Source organism: Triticum dicoccoides, chromosome 6B (genome assembly GCF_002162155.2).
Source record: "Triticum dicoccoides isolate Atlit2015 ecotype Zavitan chromosome 6B, WEW_v2.0, whole genome shotgun sequence".
Classification (NCBI taxonomy): domain Eukaryota; kingdom Viridiplantae; phylum Streptophyta; class Magnoliopsida; order Poales; family Poaceae; genus Triticum; species Triticum dicoccoides.
The window spans coordinates 31,055,895-31,066,035 of record NC_041391.1 but is presented as its reverse complement, the minus strand read 5'-3'; the positions used below and the strand labels follow the sequence as shown (position 1 = coordinate 31,066,035).

The window sequence follows — 10,141 nt, the reverse complement described above, 5'->3', positions numbered from 1 at the left end:
TACAAAAGATAGCCCGCGTCCAGTTAGGCATAAAACAACGAGGCAGGAGTTACCGACTTCCTACGCAGAGTGAAAACTTTGTTGCGCCATACACACGTTACGAATTTTCATAGCCTGTTCCTGGTTCATCTAAACAAGAAATTAGTTGGTATCTCCCCTATGCAAGCGGTCGCATAGTCCTCAGCGAGGTGTGGTGCGGCTTTCTTGTGAGGGCATATGTACTTGTTCATGAAATACTTCTCAGGCATACTGACTGCAGTATAGAAGCTCATCTCGCGATCTACCAATCCATTTTCCTTGAGGAACTTGAGAACATAGTACCGGGGCCTGACCCGGCCCTCCAGGCTAAGACAAGTAATTATCGGTCGATGAGCAATGTACATGGGCTCCAACCCCACCTCAGATAGCAGGAACTCGGACTTGCGCTGTAGCATGTCCTTAGAAATCCTGAGCAGCGTCGGAGCCTTAGACAAAGCAGTGACCACCTCAGCAGCAGACCACCCGAAGGTGTTCTTCAAGTAGTCCACTTTGGCGGCGAGTAGCCGCGGGTCTTTGCCTCTTTGGCGACGACGGCGGCGGCGTCGGTGCCGGAGAGGCCGGGGCCGGAGAGGAAGGCGAGGACGGCGTCGGGGTTGGCGGGGGAGTTGAGGTGGGAGAGCTTCGTGAAGGCCTTGAGGGCTTGGGGCCGGGTGAGGCCGCAGGTGCCGACGAGGTACTCCTCCACGGCGAAGCTACTAGGGTTCGAGGGAATGGGGTCTGCGGGGGCGAAGAGGAGGCGGCAGAGAGAGGAGTTGGGAGCGGCGGAGATGGGTGAGGACGGAGCTTCGGAGGCGGAGCATGGCGGCGACGGCGGCGGACGGAGCAGAGCATAGGTATCTCCGATGGGTTGCAACAGGCAGCGTGTCTGTGTGGTGGTGGTGAATGGGCTGCAATCCTTCCGTTTGTCGTGTGTATGTGGGCTCTATTTGACAGGAGTTTTGATAGGCTCACATAAAATATTTCTTACATCTCAGGAAAAAAAACATATGATGTTTCTTGGACTTTTGGTTGTCGGTTGAATATTTTGAAATCTCTGGTTAAACCATCCCACCAAACTGCTACTCCTAACTGCGGATATGAAATCTTCTAAAAAAAAACTGCGGACACGACAAAGATAAATGTGTCCAGGAATAAGAAGAAAGGAGATGTTGGTGTGCCGTAACAGAGATGGACGTTATCAGGAGGACTCGACGGTCATCTTCAGTGGCGACCCTGACCCTTGGACTCTCGAGGCTGTGGCCTGCATAGAAGCTTTCGCATTGGCAGAAGCAGTGACGGAGCTAGAGCTAGACGGATTCTGCGGGGGGCCAATGACAAAATACCAGTATTTGGAGTCAAGATGGGAATGTGTCAGCCTGGACCAATGGTCTCAAGGCCAATTTTAGGAGCCACGGGTCGACCCATTCGGACAAAACCATGTTGCCTCGCTGGCCCATTGGGTGCCCCAGGGCTGACCCGAAATTCAGCTAGAATTCCACAACTTTTTAGCTATGTATACACTACTTTTGCAGACTACTCCTACAACATTTAGAGCATGTCCAGAACAGTTAAGATACACACCATGATGCAACCATCCGAGACACATAAGGCAGGACCAGAGCATTATGAAGATGTCGGATTTAATTAGTAGCAGAAATGCACTATTGCAAACTCAGATCAACTTCTATACGTAAAAAAAAATTAGATCAACTTATTTTACAATACGGTTCTTCCATGCAACAAAGTTAGCACTTCAAATTGAAAGGCTTGGCCATCTCATTACAATATGCTCAAATCCCTACGTACCTGCAGGATCGAGGAGAGCACGCCGGCCTCAACGTCGGTGGGGAGCACCCTGCCGCGGGTGCTCACAAGCGCCGCGGTCGTCGCAGCGGCACCTGCCAAGCCCCGCATCGCAGCAGTAGCGATGGCGCGAGCCCTCCTGGCGTGCGCGACCTCGAGCGCAGGATCCGCTTCCTCGCCGCCTTGCGTCTTCCTCTCAACGTGCTACTCCTTACTTCGCAAGTCTTGGGCTCGAGAGTTTGCCGTGTGCTGTACTGAAACCGTGCATGGAGTATTCTAAATATACTAAACCTAGCTAGGATCCTTTTATCTGGTTTTTTTGATTTTTTTTCTATCAGTGAAAACTCGGCCAATCGAAACGTGCCATGTCATTTACTGGGGGATATGGCAGGATACACATTGGGGTGCACATGCGATTTTATTCAGTATTGTTAAAGGAAACTGACTGAGAATGAATCTCTGGATTTCATTAATGATGATTGGGGTATATATACCCTCCCAACAGCCGCCAATTAAGGCGGTAATTACAAAGAGACATGTCCGTGCGGGCACAGGCGTCCGCACGGAGCAGGAGAGGCGGTGGACACACACAACCGTCTAATGACGGTTCTAATTACAATTAATCCTAATTAATTTTATTCCTAACACTCCCCCTTGTACAATGCCTGCTCCTTGCATCATCTTGAGAAATCCATCGTATAGTCTTTAAAGTCTTCTCCAAAAACCCTGTGGGAAAAATATGAGAAGAATAGTGTAGATATGTTGCTAAAACTCCTTTAAACCCAGTGAGAAAAATAATAAGGAGAAAATGATGCAACATATAATGATCATTGTCTCTTGATAACTCATATGAGAAAAACCTTTGAAGGAGAAAACCCATCGATGATTTTAGAGAACAATTAATATGTCTTGAGTACTTCCTTTAAAAACCCCGGTATGGAAAATAGGAAGTATGACATATCATCTTTGAGAGGATATTGCCTCATTAAAAACCATTATGAGAAACTATCAGATAAAACTCATAAGGGAAAAGAGTGCAATATGATATGCCATTGAAAACTCCTTTAAAACCCAGTGGGAAAAACATAAGGAAAAAATGGCATATATGGACACTTGTGTTATTTTGTCTCATTAAAAAACTTTTATGAGAAACCATTAGGGAAAAACTCATGAAGGGAAAAAGAGTACAATATACGCAATCTGATGATTGTTAACATGTTATATTGGGAGATTACTCCCCCTGAACTTTGCAAATCTAGAGGATATGTTATACCAGTTCCATTGACATGATCATGACAATCTGAATAATCTGTTGGATTTTCACAGTATTTTATTTGCAAACTGTTGTCTCACTTTTCTATAATTCGTGAGGATAAGAAATTCAAGCAATGTGATTTATGATATTGCTCTTCATATAACATGTAAGTATTGAGTAACACAAGTGGTAGTATCTTGATAAATCAAGTTATGTGATTCAAATGAATCTCAACCACATGACTTTGAGTGTGGTTAATCATGCTACTGAGTCATGCATACTTTGCAATGCTGTTAGATAAAAGAATTATGTCTGAATGATAAGTGAAAGTAGCCATTAAAGTATATTTAGACGACTTCCATAAGAAGGCTATTCCAGTCAATTCAGTCATTGATATGTCATTTTTGGGATCAATAAGTAGCCAATATCATTATATCATATCATGGTCATATCTTGATTTTCCTGATGGAATTGTCCAAGATTTATTGTGATCTTGAGATAGAAGTTGATATTCCTTATATCAACCATATACCTTTTGTTGGGGCTGCACTCTGAACAAACATAGCAAGTATAGTGTCAGGCCTGACGTAGTTTGCAGTTATATGAGTGCTTCGGTATTAGTGAGATAAAGAACTTCAGGTCCTGATATCACTTCATTATCACCCCTAGGTATAAATAGATTTGTATCCGATCAGGGTAGTATGACCATATATGTACTTCTATTGGTATGATATATCCACATTGAACTTCTCATATATGTTTCGGATATATGTAGACTAATATGCATTTCTTGAGAGAACGCTCAAGTTGTAAACTTAAGCTAAATTTTCTTGAATCCAAATTTTCCGTCTTGAGATGATTTTGTGCATGTTTAGGTCTTGTATAGACATTGATGATGAGGTCATGGATATACATTGAGGTCATGAAAGGAAATCAAATTGATTCCTTTGTTAAACATGTAATTAATCATCATTATTTGAGTAGTCCTTTTGAAGAAGGAACTCATTTAGTCGGTAGTACCATATGATTTTCGACTAATTCAAGTCATAGAGTGACTTATGAAGTTTTACACAAAACTTGTTGCGATTTGCTTTTGGATTCGGAAGTATAAGCCCTTCAGGGACTTCAATAGAGATTTCTGAAATGAGTGACTCATATGAGTATGTAGCCACTTCATCCATCAACTGCATGGACATTATTATTATTATTATTATTATTGCCAATGATATTTAGTATCGAAACATAATTCCACTCATACCAAGCGGGTATGACATCGTAATCGATGTCGGGTCTCTGCGTGAACCCTTTTGCTACAAGCCTCGCTTTCTCACCACCTCATTGACTTTGTCTATGAATGAGAAGTTTTTAGTATTCCATATGGAAGATACTTATGAGGAGTGGGTATTACTGCGGTAAATACCACTCGTTTGCAAAGCGAGTACTATTCTTCATTACTTGCTTCCTTTTATGTGAACCAATATGAGTGCAAGAGGCACTCTACCATGGATTTTGGTTCGGGGCCCAAAAGGTTTAGCAATTTGAGAAGAAATATATGTCGACAAATGTAGTCTTTAGTTTATATGATTCTGATGGAATCATTGAAGTTTGTGGGTAATATATTTATTCCTTTTTAACTCCTTGTGATTTCCTATAACAAATGGGGTCAAGGCGTTTCGATGTCCCGGCACCAAAACATTTGTGCACATTTATGTCGGGCTTTGGATGATGAGCATCCAGTGAGGTGTCTTTCAACTTGATGTTGAATTACATTTACTGGTTAAGGTTTTGATTTCCTCTGTTTCCGCGGAAGCATATGAGAAGTTATATCTCGTGTTCTCAGATTTTCTCCCCCTCTTTCTCTCATTTGGGGAGAAGAGTGGTCTATTAGGTACCTCCACTCTTTCTGACACATTACTGCAAGAATATAAAATTTAGTGACACCTTGTCATCAGTAAATGTATGTGGCAGATTTGCAATGTGTTGCAAATTTATGATTCTCTAAACTTCTAGTTCAGATTATTTGATTACGTGGATATAAGGATTGAATGTCAATAACATTTTTTATTTTATTTCTCGGCATTCTTTGTGGTACGTATCTCCCCCTAATGCCGGAAAATATCCTTCTTGCTGATGCAATCAGCATACGGGCTATGAATAATTTTGATTGACAGATAAACTGTTATTCCTCACACAGATCCCTAATTTTCTGTGAGTGCCCATTGATGTATGCTGGAGTGGTGATATCGGTATGTAACCGAATTATCGCAGATGGGAAATACTTTGTTGATTTCCACTTAGTTACTACAAGGGGAATGCAGTATGATATGCAGTTGGTATGATTTAGATCATACTTATGGTGTGTAAGGCCGTATTTGTCTAGCAAGAGGCTAGTAAATTTACAATTCTTTAAAAGTGGCCATGTAATTTATTTGACTATCTTTGATAATAAATTTAGTTAAACCATTCCGGGCATGTACATAGGGTACTGAATGTAATCAGAAAATTCTCGTGAAATAAGTTCAATGACGTTGTCCATTCGAATGGTTTTATCCTTTGTTCAGGAGAATTTGCTCCTACTTTGATAAGTTAAGCAATTTATTGGGTAGGATCATGGTTGTGTGTGATAAGACACACTTAAAAACATTTTATGAGTGTGTATATGAGTACCATGAAGTGTCTAAATTACCCCAGATAATGGTTCAACATTCCACATATATCTTTTGAATGTGTTCAAGGAAGAATAAGTGGCTCATTTAGAATTTTAAGGTGAGAGTTCATTAAAACTGATTTCCCTTATGGCACATGTGGTGCACATATCATCTGATGATATGGGGAATATTTTGCAACTTGTTAAGTTGTGACCAACCGAATTGTCAACAATTTTCTAATGATCCCCAAACCAGGATGGCTAAGTAGTCTATCAAGCATAATATTTAATTTATTAATACTTAGAAAATCATTGTGTACGCAACAATATTGAGTATGAATTGAAACATATATTCAAATTTGTCGAATATTGTATCCAATGGATATGATATTGGACATTTTACTACATGTGGTAGTACTAGTATGGGCTAATAATATATTGGGATAATTAGGAGATTACCTGAGGTCCCGATATTTTTGAGTGCAAATGTTTTCATCCTCCATTTTCTGCAGTAGATTTTGTTCCTCCTTCTCATGAAGAATCCGAGAGCAATCCTTTACCAGAATTCAGTTGTTATTTGCAAATTTATCCCATTGAACTTATTAGCCTTTTAATAAATTTGTGGTGTGGTTTGACCATATATTTGAGGATTTGGTAATCATAGGTATGATGTTTGTATAACCACACATTTGACAAACTGGAGATTTGTCTTTGTGATCATTTGAAAATGATTTATTCCTATTAAGAGGTAATTCTATCTTCGGTTGTCTTTTAGCCTCCACTTTACTTTTTAATTTCACATGGTTCTATTTTGCGACCATGAAGTTGCACAAAATACTAAGTACTAGCAAGAATTTCAAATAATAGAATAGAACCCGTTGGGTGAATCTGATGATTTGAAGAAATTCCATGTTTCTTCGTCATGGAAAATGGTAGTACCATCATATGAGCATGTAAAGGGTATTAAGGGCTTTTTCAACCAGATTTACATATGAAAATATTTGATCATTGATCTCAACTTGAAGTTGATTAAATGACAGAATTGTGATCTGCGATAGACTTGAGGTCTTGAAACATGAATGGGTGATCATTCGCGATGTGCTGATGGCAGCATGTTTCTCTTAAGTAAAATATTTGAGATGAATAAATATTCATCCATTATGTACTTAGTTTGAGAACTAAGTGAGGTTGGTGACATATAAATTCCGTATGTGCATATTTAGCTATCAATAGAATAGCCATGTGTTACATGAAATGATCATGCATTATTTAATTTACTTCTTGGAGTAAAAGATATATATGGATGAAATGATCTTGTTGAGCACAATCCACCAAGGTGATGCTTGGTGAACATGGGGTGTACACCTTCAAGTGCATGCGATGAAATCGTTGCTAATGTTTTGGGCTTCTTTCTTGAGGAAAAATGTGTGACTTTAGAGTCACGACCAAAACATGGACTTTGTAATTTTAACATTGGTTAGGTACCATGTAAATAATAACCATAATGTGATGTGGATCTTGCAACCGTGTTTGAGACACTCGATCGTTGCAATAAATTCATTGTATCCATCTTGACGAATGGACGAAACCATAATTAGAAATAGTGACATATGCTCAACTGCCATGTATTTAACCAATATAATAGAAGGTAATTACCATGGTATGCATATATTTGCGCAATTCTCTGCAAGTTATTCAAGCAAAATGAGGCTTGAATTTGATATTGGTAGATAATATCGTTCAACATGTAATGATCATGCATGAATTTACTATGATAGTAAAGAATTTTAGTGAACAACAACAATTGCTTCAGAGGAGTAAATTTTGGAATAGCTGATGCTTTACAACCATATGTGTAGACCTCAATTTATAGGATAACACTTTGAAGATAATCACCAATATGTTGTAGATCTCACAGTAATAGAAAACATAGTCTGACTTTTGCCAGTAGATGTTACAAATCCTATTACCTTATGTTATACTAAATGTAGTGGATAGTCTGCAAAATTTGCAGTAGATGCCAGTATTACCTTATGATATCTTGAGGTAGTCACATATAATATTAATATTTGGAAGAGCACTTCGAAGGTAGTCATCTTATCAAAATGACAAGACGTAGACCTCACAATAATTGTGGATAATCTGCAAATAGTGCAGTAGATGCCACCATTACCTTGTGATTCACAAATAAAATTTAGGCATGTCATAAGAAAGTATGTCAATTTATAATTCTTATTTGGATTTCATAAAGATTTGCAAAATAAAATAAATGATTTGTATTGCAAATTCATAATTGTTGTCACAAAAATGCATGCCATAGGGAATATTTGCAGTAAAGACAAAGATATGTCTTATGTAGAAGTTGATAGATGATAACTTGATTAGCATATATATTCCAAGGCTGCTTTGCATACCGAAACAAAGCCTGAGGGCTTGAGTGAGAAATATAAGTCCTCTTTGTTAGTAGATAAAATAGAAGGAGCAAAATGCAAATATTCCGATTGGATAAGGTTTCCCAATCTCATCTCTTGTGCGTGCGTGCTGGGCTGATGGCCATTCAGAGACCATCGCCATTGTTGACTGCTTAGGGACAACGCTCGCCGGCGTCTTGCCGCGTTCTGCTGCCACCGCTGCTGCGAGACTGAAGTCGTTCAGGAGGACGCCGATGCGCCGCGTGCCGGCTGTGCGCCCTTGCCTGTAGGGGAGGCGTGCAACTACGGGGTGGATGTGCGCGGTGGCCGGGCTGCGTGCCGGCTATGCGCCGTGTGGTGGAGGACGCCGTCGTCGCCAAATGCGGAGGTACGCACGGCGGGGGTTCTTCCCTTGTTTCCTCTGGATGTTTTGTTGATGGTAGTTGCGATGGACGACGAGATTGTCATAGTGGACGATGGAGAAGGGAAAAATGTGAACAAAAAGTTTGTTCGTCATCTTCTAATCTTGTTCTTGATGTTGATTCTTCTTCTTGATTGAGGATTTCTTCCTCTTTCTGTTAGAGTAGCGATCAATCCATCTCACTACGAGCATACGCCAGGTGAAACGATTTTCAAAACAGAACAGTTGTTAGATCTGTGATTGATTGCAAGAAGACAAAAACAAATTGAAGAATCTCCTGATCCAGTTTTCCTCTTCTGCAGAAGCATGTCCATTGATTCCTGCCATGGAAGGGTTGTGGTTGATCGAATCGGCAGCGATTGAAATTCTCCTATGCTGAAGCCGTGCGCGCTGGATGGAGTCGTCATCGTGAGTACAGGGGCAGACGCTGGCGCCGCCGTGACTAATGTCGCCATCCGCGCAAGACTCGATGCTGCAGTCCGCCGCGCGAGATAACGCCGGCAGCGCTGGGAATCGCGCGAGGCGTCGAGGAGGTCTGGCCTAATCGCTCTGTTAGGGCAAGGTGCTGATAACGTGTTAAAGCAAACTGACTGAGAATGAATCTCTGGATTTCATTAATGATGATTGGGGTACATATACCCTCCCAACAGCCGCTAATTAAGGCGGTAATTACAAAGAGACATGTCCGTACGGGCACAGGCGTCCGCACGGAGCAGGAGAGGCGGTGGACACACACAACCGTCTAATGACGGTTCTAATTACAATTAATCCTAATTAATTTTATTCCTAACAAGTATATTATTCTAGGTCAACCGAGCAGTCTGTCTGGAGGAGGAATTGGGTAGGCATGCAGGGGCTATAGTTGCGTGACGTGATAGATTTCGCTGTTGAGTGCATGCATGCATGGGCGGTGGGTGGCCGTGTCTTCTTTCCAATGAGCGGTTGCCGCCTATCATGCAGGGGAAATTTTTTATGACATTTCAAAATACGTTTAAAACACATTTTGAAAAACAGGAGCATATGCTCCTAGGTGCCAAAACGCCACTCTCAAGAGTCTGTATCTTTCTTCATAGATGGACGCCTCTATATATATAGATCACCACCTTGACTGGTCTGCATGGCACGATGTTCGCTTCACCTTGTCTATCCCAGCCGGGCGCGTAACTACCTCCGCTCTTCTGCCCACTCGGCAGCCACCCTCCCCAACTCCACCCCAGCCGTGGAGCCGCCTGCAGGCCGTCCGATACGGCGTCCCTCTTCCCGGCGTAGGCCAGGCCCAGGAGGTCCGGCTGGAAGTTGCTCCCTTCTTTCTCTGCCCGGCGGCCGGCGCCTCGCATGCCGACGCGCCGTCGCCGCCGTCATGTATGCCGACCACAGGCTTGCGCTCTCTGATGCCGCCAAGACCAAGCATGCAGGTATGTGTCCCGATGCTTGAACCGGCACCGACGATGGCGCACACATGGAGTCAGCGACGTAATTAAGCCTATGTCCTAACTCCTAAGTCCTAATTGCTCAGTCAGGTTCTCCGGCGAAGACGAAGCCGACGCCGCCAGCCCGCCACGATGGAGCGGAGGCGGCGGCCGAGC

At 42.0% G+C, this 10,141-nt stretch overlaps 1 long non-coding RNA gene across 1 annotated transcript; it reads left to right on the top strand.

Annotated features, from left to right (window-relative positions):
- The first annotated feature begins 8,246 nt into the window (after window positions 1–8,246).
- On the top strand, window positions 8,247–9,227 carry LOC119320378. The gene is made up of 2 exons (XR_005154962.1): window positions 8,247–8,522; window positions 8,858–9,227. It is a non-coding gene; the product is annotated as an uncharacterized LOC119320378 (long non-coding RNA).
- Window positions 9,228–10,141: the final 914 nt, after the last annotated feature.